Here is a 13,641-nt window from a genome sequence, read left to right as displayed (position 1 = left end):
AGACTACAGATGACTGAACAGACATGGTTTATTCTCCCAGAGACCTGCAAAGTGCATTACACTGAACCCTGGTCACAGGAGAGCCCGTAAAGCCTGGTGTCAAGAGCACAGTACTTGGTCATTGGAACAGTGGTCCCAGGTTATGTTCACAGATGAGTCCAGGTATAGTCTGAACAGTGATTCTCACTGGGCTTTCATCTGCCATAAACCAGAAACCATATACCAACCCCTTAATGTCCTTGAAAGGGACCTGTATGGAGGTCGTGGTTTGATGGTGTGGGGTGGGATTATGATTGGCGCATGTACACCCCTTCATGTCTTTGATAGAGGAACTGTAACAGATCAGGTGTATCGGAACGTCATTTTGCGTCAGTATTTCCACCTTTTCAGGGACGCAGTGGGTCCTACCTTCCCCCTGATGGATGATAATGCACGGCTCCACCAAGCTGCCATTGTGGAGGAGTACCTTGACTCATAAGATATCAGATGAATGGAGTGGCCTGCCCCTCCTCCAGACCTAAAACCCATCGAGCACGTCTGGGATGCTCTCAGTCGGCGTATCGCTGCACGTCTTCAAACCCCTAGGGCACTTCAGGAGCTCCGACAGGCACTGGTGCAAGAATGGGAGGCTATGCCCCTGCAGCTGCTCGACTACCTGATCCAGAGTATGCCAACGCATTGTGCGGTCTGTGTACACGTGCGTTGTGATCATATCCCATATTGATGACAGGGTACATGCGCAGGAAACTGGCGTTTTGTAGCACATGTGTTTCGGGATGGTTTTCTCAACTTATCACCAATACTGTGGACTTATAGATCTGCTTGTGTGTGTTCCCTATGGTTCAAATGGCTCTGAGCGCTATGGGACTTAACATCTACGGTCATCAGTCCCCTAGAACTTAGAACTACTTAAACCTAACTAACCTAAGGACATCACACAACACCCAGTCATCACGAGCCAGAGAAAATCCCTGACCCCGCCGGGAATCGAACCCGGGAACCCGGGCGTGTTCCCTATGTGCCTGTGCTATTAGTGCCAGTTTTGTGTAGTGCCACGCTGTGTGGCACCACATTCTGCCATTATCCTTAATATATGAGCATGAGTGAAGAAACGTGTCATGTCTGCAAAGACATTTACGTGTAAACTCGTAAACAATAGAGAAAACTGATATTTCCACTCGTTAATATCAATGTCGATGATGTAGCAGATTCCAAATCATAATTATAATTTACCGGGTCAACTAAGGCGTTTCCCATGTCTAGAGAACCGGCAAGTGTGACTTCCACATGCTAGATGCACACACCACAATCGATCTTCTCTCAATTAAGTAAAGGTGGGAAATATGCAGAAGCAGTCAACTGAACAATTTACATGGGAGGGAGTAACGGTCCAGCGCTAACAAACCACCACATTTAGTCTTCTCAAATTTCCACACAACCACGAAAGCAAACCAACACACATTAAATATTAGTTGGCTATTCGGTCGTCTAGAGGACAATGGGGTTAAGTCATCTACATTTTTACACTGCAACAGGCCTCTCCATTTGGACAACTCGTACAGTTAACGGGAAACATGAATCATCCCCACATAGGTCACCAGCGCTGCACGCTGGGCATGCACAGGTAGAATCATCATCCTAAGAAATCGGTCACATATGTGTTTTATCCCTGTAGTTACAACTAAATGTTACGATCGCAGTCTCAGTTGAACGACACTCCACAATGAGCGAAGTGTCGGGAATACACCCTTTTGACGGCTATGGCTCTGGAAATAGAAATATCTGTACCATTTTTATGACTTGACATACTCTTCCCTTTGCTACCACAGTACTCCACGTCGAATCCATACCTTCCTTACGACTGGACATAGTCATTTCCTTTGCGCATGTCGGAACACAAACACACACTTTATAATCCTGAGGCTCAAGGTGAATCTATCACGCACCCCCTACTACTAAGTATAATACTTGCTCAATAACTGATCGCTGACGATACGAAATAATACTGACCGAAAATCAACTATAGGTGGACATGTATCATAAGTTTATCTTACGAGTACCACCACCATGTCTTCAAAAGAGATGTTTAATTGTCCTACAAACTGCCAAAAAAAACCCGATGACAACAACTACTGTATGTCACGGTCACAGGCGGTATTGTTTCTACATGAGCACACAAGTACCCATGTTAAAAGCTATAGCGACTTTATAAATCTATGTATGGCATTACCTATGAATCACGTGGTTTTTCCAGACAAATACCGAGACGGTGATAGCTGCAGTGTATAGTTCAGACCAACCCGTCGCCGACAGCGCACCCTAGAAATAAAATTATCGAATTTTGACAATGATTTGGCTAAGAAGCGTAATATGAAACCTGTATTTGCAACTCCCTCACGCCACCACCGCTAGATATTTCTCCAGTATTGTAAAGAATTCTGTCTCAATGCCATGTAAAAGGTTCTGCTACATATCCACTGAACTATAGGCGATGATTGACTGAGAAGGATCACAAACAGTTGTAGATGGTGTGATGACTGAGGTCATAAGAAATGTTCACTAGCTTTTCAGATCTCTAGTTCTATGCTTTCGGTAGAAATCATGGCTATGATTTGGAATCAAGTCTTCCCATTCAACCACATACCTGCGTTGGATCCTATGGAGAAGTCCACTAATGATTACAGCCACTAGTGAATCACATTTCCTGCTCACTCATATCTCGAAAAGAGCCACCTTTCTCGGATCTATCTGCTACAGTAAAATTCCAACATGGTTTTAGGTAGCCCCTATGCACCTTGCACTACCGTCCGTAGAGCTTTGGGCATGTGATTGTTCCAATGTAAGTTGTAACTGAGCAGAAGTTGGAGAAAGCTATATCTACCACCTTCTGCAACCTGTGTAGGAACTGGCGAAGCTGAGTTACTGCGCCAGAAGTGTGTTTTGACCATTCGACGGAAACGAAGCCTGCTCCTGCAACAAAGATAGTATGGGAACTGGGGGAAGGACATCAATTTTGCTTCTCCAAACTACAAGCAGGTACTACAGATCCACATCCCACAGTGACCATTCACGTCTATCACACCAACATTCTGTCATTGTTATTCTGTACCATCCACCAGAGAAAAATTACAAACTATAAAAGCTCTACTAACTTCATGAGATAGATAACTTGGTAAGACTTTTACCATATGTCCCTCCTCCTATACATAAAAAACAAATACCACATGTGTGCCGGCTTTGAGCACATGTGACGATCTTGTTAAATATACAGGTACTGATCCACTCCACGGACCAGTTTAAAGTCTCATCACCTATACTGTAGGAGGATGACTGTATCCCACGGACTATACTGTAAGTTTCAGGACTCTTCCTGTGAGCCTGTGCCATTGTTTGAAACATTGTTTTTTCTGCTGCAACAAGCTTTGTACACTACCGTACATTTTGTTTCTCTGCCATGACTTCGTGGTCTGTGTTGGGTTCTAACTGACATTAAATTGTTCTGATCCATTGCATCTCGCAGAAAACTTGGCGTCGCACGGTGTAAATCATGTTGTTACTGCACCTACCATGACACGCCGCACACACTGGATTATTTTAAATTATAAACGACAGCTACAACATAAGAAAACTGGAAGAGTTTGGCGGCATTGTGGAGAGCTTCCAAACTGCTGTCCGAAAGTGATTGACGGCCTCTACATTTAAACTCATCTGTCACAGAGACGGAATAGCTGATGGCTCCACGTTCTATTGCGATTGATTCCTCATACTGCAGTCATGTACGCGATCACTGTTTTGGTGCTATCCATCTCCAGAAGGTGTTGTCCCTCCGTCAAAATCTTTCTCCAAATCAAACAAGCTATGTCCGTCAATCATTATGTGGTAACCAACAGCACACCAGTCGACAGATAGGATGGAAAAGACACCCCCGATGTACTGAAATAATAAGCATTAGAGCTGATTGTGTGAACAATTTTATCAATTTTACAGTAATTTAAACACAGACCAATGATGTGACAGCATGTTTCCCCATTTTCAACATCATAGCTAAACCAACCCCTCCCCACTCTTCAGGCATAATTGCGAATGTTGATAGATGACTGTGCCACACGTCATGCATTGTCATTTCTCAAACACATCCGTCATCAAAGTATATCAGATAGCGGTCTACACATTTCTAACACTTAGAGCACAGTGCTTAATTTATGGTCCATCCCTTTGCTGATGGGTGTCACAGAGCATTCTCGCAGTCAGGCTGAAATTAGATACTGAAAGACCCCCCCCCCCCCTCACACTGTCATTGACCAACCCACCCTGCAGCACAGTTACCAATTTAATCTGCAATCGACCAGTAGCAGACCGCACTACATTCCATGTCCCGTGAATGAATGGAGCTTGCCGAGTCGACGCCCATCCAAGTGCACAAGATTTCTCGAGATGTGCCCATGTCGAGGAGGTAGTACTCCTTATAGATTTATAGTAACAGATTTGAAAGTGTTGTGATGTAATAGCAGATGGTGAAGAAGAACAGGAAACGGGTGGTTTTTATGCACACTGGAGCTCCAGACGGATATAAGCATTTTTACGTAAATCAACCAAGCTATCAATTTTAAAGTATTATTCCATAGTCTAGGATCAGTACCTGGAAGGCACTGGTAAGAGAGAACACAAACACACACACTCCTAAGGCTACAACGTTCCGCACTTAAATCGGGTTATAATGTCCGATTGCTTGTGTTTCCGACCTATCAGTCGTATGGAATGTAGCGCTGTTAATATTCCGATGCAAGAAATATATTTCAACCACATGACATACATCCTTCTTCCCAGTTTCTCTACCATGAACTATGTTATAGAACCGTTAAACGAAAAAACTGCTTCGTTAAAACATTGCCTCTTTGTAATATGAGCCCTATATGGCTATCCAGAGATGTATAGTGTCCACTGTTCACACCCGATCACGCTTCAGAAATTATAGTATGCCTGCATCAGACCTATATAAAATTATGGTTAGTAGCGGGGAATAGTTCTTACAATGAAACACATAGCAGCAGCGTCCGACATTGAAAATGACAAGTCATCCCGCCACTAACTCTCTAAACAGCACGTCTTTCATGCAGATGTATACACGGGGATTGCAGTGCCTCACAACCAGCTATCGCTAACTTAGTTATGAAGCTGAAGTCTTGATTTTAAACCCAAGATGCGAGACGGGGGTGGAGTACATCGCATAAATCGTTCGTTTAGAGTAATGTGTTACGTTTCATCACATATGAGATGGAAGTCCTCTGATGACCGACAAGTTTACCGTTAACGATTGCAAGTAGACAGTGCTTTAAATCACATACAGAACACGTTGCTGTATACGAGTCGAACGCAGGCTATGTCACGCGAGTGATGCAGACTGACAGAACAGTGGAAAAATTGAGCTACAGCTACTTATCCCTCTCTAGAATGCATCATCAGTCTACCATTAAATCCATTTCAATAGATCACCTGTCAACCCTCTGTTATCCTTTCATGCAGATGCATGTAAGTTTAGAGGCGAATAGTTCTCTATCTTCCTGAAAAGCGTCAAATACAGTAGTCAACTCGCGTGTATCACTGGTACCTCAATAGACATACAGTATAATGCTGCCTCGACGGAAAAAAAAATTGCCTGGTTTCCTATTTCCCTTTGCCTCCATGTCGACGTTTTCTCGGATTCCTCTTGGTGCTGCATACTTGTTCCCATGTACAAATTGCTCTGCACCACCCAGAAGATACGCAAGTACCTTCTCAATTTCCCCACATTTCGGTGCGTATTTGGTCAATTTATACCTATCGGCCCATCATTTTTTGCAATTCTATCGATTTTATTTCAGTTCCATTCATAAAATCATGACATAACCTCCCGTTTTGTGTTCTAGAATTCCTTGTCAATGTAGTACATCTGCCAACACCTAGCCCAAATGCCACTTCATCTAGACTGAGCGTCATCATTTCCCTTTTCAGATGTTCTAACCCCCCTACCACGTTCAAACTTCTGACATTGCACGCTCCGACCCGTAGAAAGTTATCTTTTCATTTTTTAAATAGTATTTTTCCCGTCGTCTCCTCCCTCTTAGCACATCTCTCCCAGAGCTCCAAATGTCGGCATTTGCAAAGAGAGAGATATTTTCTCAATTATAGGCCACATATCATTCAGTACACTCAATGTTTATTTAATTCAGCTGTTTCCTTTGCCTTTTTCATTCGCAGGCCTGTGATCATTGTTGATCATTCGACATTTAAGGCGCAATTTCCCACACCAAAGCAAGAGAGAAATGAAGTTCTGTCCGTTCCTCCAACCTCTTTAATAAGGACGTTGGCAGAATGAGGTTGACTTCATATACTAGAGGTGTTCAGCCAAATTTGATTATGAATTTTATCCAAAAATTTTGCGGTGGCGGTGTTCCAACCCAGGACTGAGGACGTTTAGATTACTAGCTCAAAATCACTAGACTGAGACCACCCTCGTGAACGTTTGTACAGTGTAACGCCGCCCTGCAACTGACCTGCAGCTACCATCTAATAATCTATGATCTATGATCTCATACTGCTTGGAATGAAGGAGCCATAGTTATCATTCAAGGTAATCTGAACATGTTGCCGAGACGGGGGATAGCCGTTGTTGCTGCCACAGTTGGTCACATGTGTAGTAAATTTTGTGCCCCTGTATAGCGCAGAATACCACGACCAATAGATGCACAGACGACAGGGCATGCGTGTGGAGAGCAGTAGTGGAGGGGGTTACAGGCGGGCGCTGTAGGGGAAGTGCCGTTCTGAACTGAAACCTAAACTCACATTTCCTGTAAATATTCAGTGGAGTACCTCCATGCCCACTCTGGTATATGGACTACTGAAAAACTATCACCTCTGCTTTGTTTAGTTGTTGTGGTCTTCAGTCCAGAGACTGGTTTGATGCAGCTCTCCATGCTATTCTATCTTGTGCAAATCTCTTCATCTCCGAGTAACTACTGCAACTTATATCCTTCTGAATCTGCTTAGCGTAATCATCTCATTATCTCCCTCTACCGTTTTTACCATTCACGCTTCCCTCCAACATTGAATTCTTGATCTCTTGATGCCTCAGAACGTGTCCTACCAACCGATCCCTTCTTCTAGTAAAGTTGTGCCACCAATTCCTCTTCTCCCCAGTTCTATTCAGCACCTCCTCATTAGTTACTTGATCTACCCATCTACTATTCAGCATTCTTCTGTAGCACCACATTCCGAAAGCTTCTATTCTCTTTTGGTCTAAACTTTTTATCATCCATATTTCACTTCCGTACATGACTACACTCCACAAAAATACTTTCAGAAAGGACTTTCTGGCATTTAAAACTATACTCGATGTTAACAAATTTCTCTTCGTCAGAAACGCTTTCCTTGCCATAATCTAAATTTTATGTCCTCTCTTCTTCGACCATTTGCTTCCCAAATAGCAAAATTCATTTACTACTTTAAGTGTCTCACCTCCTAATATCATTCCCTCAGCATCACCTGATTTAGGTCGACTCCATTCCATTATTCTCGTTTTACTTTTGTTGATATTTATCTTATATCCTCCTCTCATGACACTGTCCATTCCGTTCACCTGCTCTTCCAGATCCTTTGGTATCTCTAACACAATTACAATGTCTTCGGCAAACCTCAAAGTTCTTATTTCTTCTCCATGGATTTTAATTCCTACTTTAAATTTTTATTTTGTTTCCTTTACTGCTTGCTCGATTCACAAATTGAACAACACCTAGGATAGAATACCTCACTCCTTTCTCAATCACTGATTCTTTTTCGTGCGCCTCGACTCTTTTAACTGCCATCTGGTTTCTGCACAAATCCTAGATAGCCTTTCGCTCGCTGTATTTTACCCCTGCCACCTCCAGACTTTGAAAGAGAGTAGTCCAGTAAACATTGTCAAAAGCTTTCTCTAAGTTTACAAACGCCAGAAACGTAGGTTTGCCTTTTCTTAAAGCATCTTCTAAGGTAAGTTGTAGGGTCAGTATTACCTCGCGTGTTCTAACATTTATTTGGAATCCAAACTGATCTTCCCCGAGGTCGCCTTCCACCAGTTTTTCCATTCGTCTGTAAAGAATTCTTGTTAGTATTTTGCAACGGTGACTTATTAAAATGATAGTACGGTAATTTTCATACCTGTCAGAATCTGCTTTCCTTAGAACTGGAATTGATGTCTGAGGGTATTTCGCTAGTCTCATACGTCTTGGTCACCAAGTGGAAGAGTTTTGTCATGGCTGACTCTCCCAAGGCTGTCAGTAGTTCTAACGGAATGTTGTCTCCACTCGGAGCCTTATTTCGATTTAGGTCTTTCAGCGCTCTGTCAAATTCCTCACGCAGTACATTATCTCTCATTTCATCTTCAACTACGTCCTCTGCCATATTCGCAATATTGTCCTCAAGTACATCGCACTTGTGTAACCCTCTACATACTCCTTGCTCCTTTCTGCCTTCCCTTCTTGGCTTCCAACTGGTTTTCCACCTGAGCTCTTGGTATTGGTACAGCTGGTTCTCTTTCCTACAAAGGTCTCTTTAATTTTCGTGTAGGCAGCATCCATCTTACCCCTAGTGGTATGTTGTTCTACATTTTTACATTTGTCCTCTAGGCATCGCTGCTTAGCCATTTTGCACTTCCTGTCGATCTCATTTTTCAGACTTTTGTAATGCTTTTCACGTGCTTCATTTACTGCATCTTCGTATTTTCTCCTTTCATCAATTACAATCAATATCTCTTCTGTTACTCAAGAGTTTCTAATAGCCCTCGACTGTTTACCTATTGGATCCTCGGCGGTCTTCATTATTTTACCTCTCAAACCTGTCCATTCTTCTTCAACAGAATCTCTTTCCTCCGTTCTTGTCAAGCGATCCCTGGTGCTCTCTCCGAAACTCTCTAAAATCTCTTATTCTTTCAGTCTATCCAGGTCTCATCTCTTTAAATCCCTACGTTTTTGCAGTTTCCTCAGCTTTAATCTTTAAAATCTGGTTCCTACATCTCTGTCTTACCATTATATAATCCATCTGAAACCTGCCAGTGCCTCCAGGCACCTTCGTGAAAGAAGATTGTGTACGTGGAACACGCTTTGGTTAGTATCTAAAAAGAATTTCGCCGAAAATGCATCGATTTGTTTTTTCTGGCTTGTTATTTGTAACTTTCAGAGAAGCGTCTAGAGTGGCGGATCTTGAGTACAACCTACACACTTCTCTGGTTGCCATGTTAAAATCTGCTTCTTTTGCCAAAACACAGCCGAGTTTACGCAGCCTCACCTCACTAAAATGTTGTGCAGACGGAACTGTAAAAGAATTCTCAAAAAGTAATTTATTAAGTGAGGAACAGAGGAAAAATAAGATTAGTAAAATGAAAAAGCGTATTCTCTGTGCAAAGTAAACGTGTAATGCCTTCACTTATGTCGTTCCAAATCCCATAGCATTTCTCGTGCACTAGCTATCGATGGCTCTTAAAAATTGCATTATTGCATCGAAAAAATCTGTATTGAGTCGAAAAACGCAATAAATAACCAAGTTTTGCGTAACCATATGGCCAAATACTCTCCTCTTTGCGTTCTGTCATTTGCCGAAAGCGGAAAATGCCGACCTTGCCTACCGAACAAACGAATGAACTCGCTGAGCGCTTTGGACGAAAATTGGTCATTGTGCATCGGCCACCGTATCCTGCGCGGGCTATGCCTCAAAAACACTGTGCTTGGAATAAACAGAGCATTCAGCAATTGACTCCATTGCTCTTAACGCACGATTATTAATCCAACTCTAATAGGTTTGTTACTTCAATAGATGTACTGATTAACCACCTCTAAACAGACTTCATTTGTTTATATTGCAAACTTAAACTGTTCTGGTTCTGTAGCCCATACACGCAGGTGAATTGCTTATGAAGTAGTTCCAGGAGTTGTCAATGTTCAGCATATTCCATGAATTGTTGTTGATTGTCCTGTGGTTGTCGCGATGAGGGACTATAATCCTATCAAGGTAATTGGAAGTTTATAGCATGGATCTTGTTTCACGAGAGGGTCCAGTGACGACAAGGGCAGACAGGCTCGTAATCCGGCTTTACTATGATTGTTTACTAGTGCATCACTTACACGGCCAACGGGACAGTTAATTAATAGTACAACTGAATAAGTGTACAAACATCATGTTCTCCTGAATTAATTAGGCTGACCAACATACGTGTTGTGCCACTTTGTGGGAAGGTATCTGTTAAACTGAATATTGAGGCACAGGTGTTAAGTTTACATGGCGCAAGAAAAAGCGTTATAAAACTATCAAATAGCCAAATGTGTTTCTACAAAATACAGCAGTATATGGTTTCCATGTGCTCAGGACTGTATACGAGCGTTGCGATAAACTACCGAGATAAACGTGTCTAACTATGATAAATTTAATTCATGAGAAGGTGAAAATATTGTCATAGCTAGATTCAGTTCAAATGGTTCAAATGGCTTGAAATACTGTGGGACTTAACATCTGAGGTCATCAGTCCCCTAGACTTAGAACTACTTAAACGTAACTAACCTAAGGACATCACACACATCCACGCCAGAAGCAGGATTCGAACCTGCTACAGTAGCAGCAACGCGGTTCCAGACTGAAGCGCCTAGAACCGTTCGGCCACAAGGCCTGCTAGATTCAGGTTTCCACCACTCTCATCACACACGAACCAGAGCAAAACTTTCGGTACTTTGAAACAAATCAAAATGGATAATAGTAATTCCTCGAGAATAATCAATCGCTTCCACTAGTGGCAGGCGCGTTTCATACCGATCGTGGGATAATTTAACAGATTATCTCGTTGTAGTTCATATCAGTGATGTCCATTATTTTACATCGTTGTTGTGTGGGAAGTGTTATCGAAATGCTATGAGCCAAATCACTTTTACGCTCCGTGCAAAAGTCAAGAGATTTTTTAATAAAGAATTTTTCTGTCTCTCTATACGGTAACAATATCCGCACCGGCGGGTAATAAGTAATTCTACCATTGACATACAATGCCAGGAAAGAATCCGATAATGTGTCAGTTTTCGAAATTAATTTCAAACATGAAAGAGTGCAGCACAAATCCAATAATCCATGTAAGGGACGACGAGTTCTGTTTCTGCAGCAGTGCGTCAGAGCGTCTGTAGCCTGTTACTGGGCAGCTGAAAAAACAATTTAATTAGCGGAGAGTTCATTGCACGTATTGGTATCGGAAATATTAAGGCCTGACAGAACGACCGACGCATCCTAATAACTTCTCATCTTCTTGGGGGAGAGACTTTTCTTTTTTTTAGTGAAATTCACATAAAACCTGAAAAGCGCTGGTTGGTTGGTTGGTTGTTTGGGGAAGGAGACCAGACAGCGTGGTCATCGGTCTCATCGGATTAGGGAAGGAAGTCGGCCGTGCCCTTTCAGAGGAACCATCCCGGCATTTGCCTGGAATGACTTAGGGAAATCACGGAAAACCTAAATCAGGATGGCCAGACGCGGGATTGAACCGTCGTCCTCCCGAATGCGAGTCCAGTGTCTAACCACTGCGCCACCTCGCTCGGTGAAAGCGCTGGCGGAAGCTCTGTTTTCACGACCGGAATGCCACTATCTGCAATAGTGTTCACGGTCGATCTGCATTACTGCTGCACTGTTCGCAGCAGCGACAGAAGGTCAGGCATTGTGCAACTAGCTCGATCCTAAAAAATTTTCATGCAAGCGACGAAACTGCTGGTACTGATGGATTGCGGGACTTAAAAGAACCACCTCAAACCTATGGAAACAAACATTTTTCTGATTCTGTTTCTAGGAAATCAGTGGTAACTGCGTCTTACAAGCTTGGTTCACAGACCACAATTAGTAGACGTCTTCCCACAAACCAAACAAAAATGTGATTCGCAGCTCATGTGTTAAGAACCGGTATTGCGTATTCCAGTGTGAGTGCGAACATGAATTTTTTCTCGGGAAATAGTAATATACAGTTTCAGTGTACGTTGCAAACGGCTTCAAGAATCCACGATAGCTGCTGTAATGTGTATTTATTTAGAGACAGCCACTTTCAGTCTATTGACCATCGTCTAGACAAAGATAACGTCAGTTTAAAGGAAAGTACTTTGGTTTCAATTGCGTAATTATTATCAGATGTAGGAATTTTTCTATAACTCACTGAGTGCATAAATTGACAGTCCACAGCACACTCCTACTTGCTGTCAGACCGAAGTCGTATCATAAACTGATGCAATGGACTATCAATCCTGTGCACCTAGTAACTTTTAAAAAAGCAGAAGACGATAGATGCCTATATGATACATGTCCCCGGTAAAGGGGCCATGTCTTGATGATGATGCTCGTAATGGTGCTCGTGGCTCACAAGGCGGAATTTTCTGGATAGAGAACAGTGTCGAAGATCGTGATGAAACAAGAATATGAATTGCTACTGCAGTTGGTTCCTTGTCCAGAGCACACTAAGGACTGAACTGACCAGACACTGCCTTGGAAGCGGCCTAAATATCGTTCAGGCTCTCCGACACAGCCAGTGGCCACGTGACCCTCTGGATGCAAGTAGGACAGTGGGGCCAGCGATCTCTGCTGGTGATTACTCTGTAGCCTGGTGGCATGCAAAACCTTTGCGCCATCATCTCTATGAGTATCCCCTGTGGTTCTATGCAGTTCATCACACTGTACAGCAGCAAAACATGTACTCCAAAGAAGTGATATAGTAGAAAGGAAAATTCTAATAAAGACACTCACAAAGGAAGGTCAGGAGATGGATACAGACTACGTTCCCAAAAAACTCCCGAAAAATATCTGAATCTCGCAGCTTTCATCAGAAAACGAAGCCTGAAATTTTATGGGCATATACACAGACTCCCAACAACAAGACTCACTCGAGAAATTGCAATGGACATAGAAAAACTTAAAATCATACCCTGCATCCATGAATTCAAAGAGGATTTATAAAAGGCTCCTATAAGTACACAACCACAAACTCACGCAGAAAAAAAATTAGCTAATGAAAATTATTGCCCGAGAATGAAGTCACCACCAGATGACGGACAAAGTTGAGTGAAGAAATAAGAAGAATGTTCATGCAAAAATTTGAGCTGTTTGGAAACTCTGAAGATTAGAACATATAAACTTTACATGATCTGATAGGAACCAATCGTACCTAACAATAATTAACAAATGCATAATAATTCAGAACACATAAGCTCTTGGTGGTTCATGACACCCTTTCTTCCCCTCGCTTTTTTTCTTCTTTTTTTAAATGAGGGTTGTACAAATACACCAATATAAGAAAAGTTCCTCAGCCGAAACGTCCTATACTTCGTGTATTCCTCAGAAACGTTGCGTATATTAACATTGATATAATACGACAATTACCCTGCGGGTGGCTTTTATACTCCTTATGTTACTCAATTTAGTATGAAGATAATAAAAAATAGCAACTTTTTTATATGAGATGTCTTTGAACAGCATCCATTACACGATTTAAAACATAACCAGTTTTGAGAATACTGAAACTGAAATATCACTTAATGTGAAGTCATAAGAAAACGTGAAACACCGTTGCTGAAAGAAACTGGGTAGACCATAAACAGGTACATACATTGTGTTTCCAAGGTCACT

The sequence above is a fragment of the Schistocerca nitens genome, chromosome 1 (genome assembly GCF_023898315.1).
Source record: "Schistocerca nitens isolate TAMUIC-IGC-003100 chromosome 1, iqSchNite1.1, whole genome shotgun sequence".
Lineage (NCBI taxonomy): Eukaryota > Metazoa > Arthropoda > Insecta > Orthoptera > Acrididae > Schistocerca > Schistocerca nitens.
Note: the sequence above shows the minus strand (reverse complement) of the source record.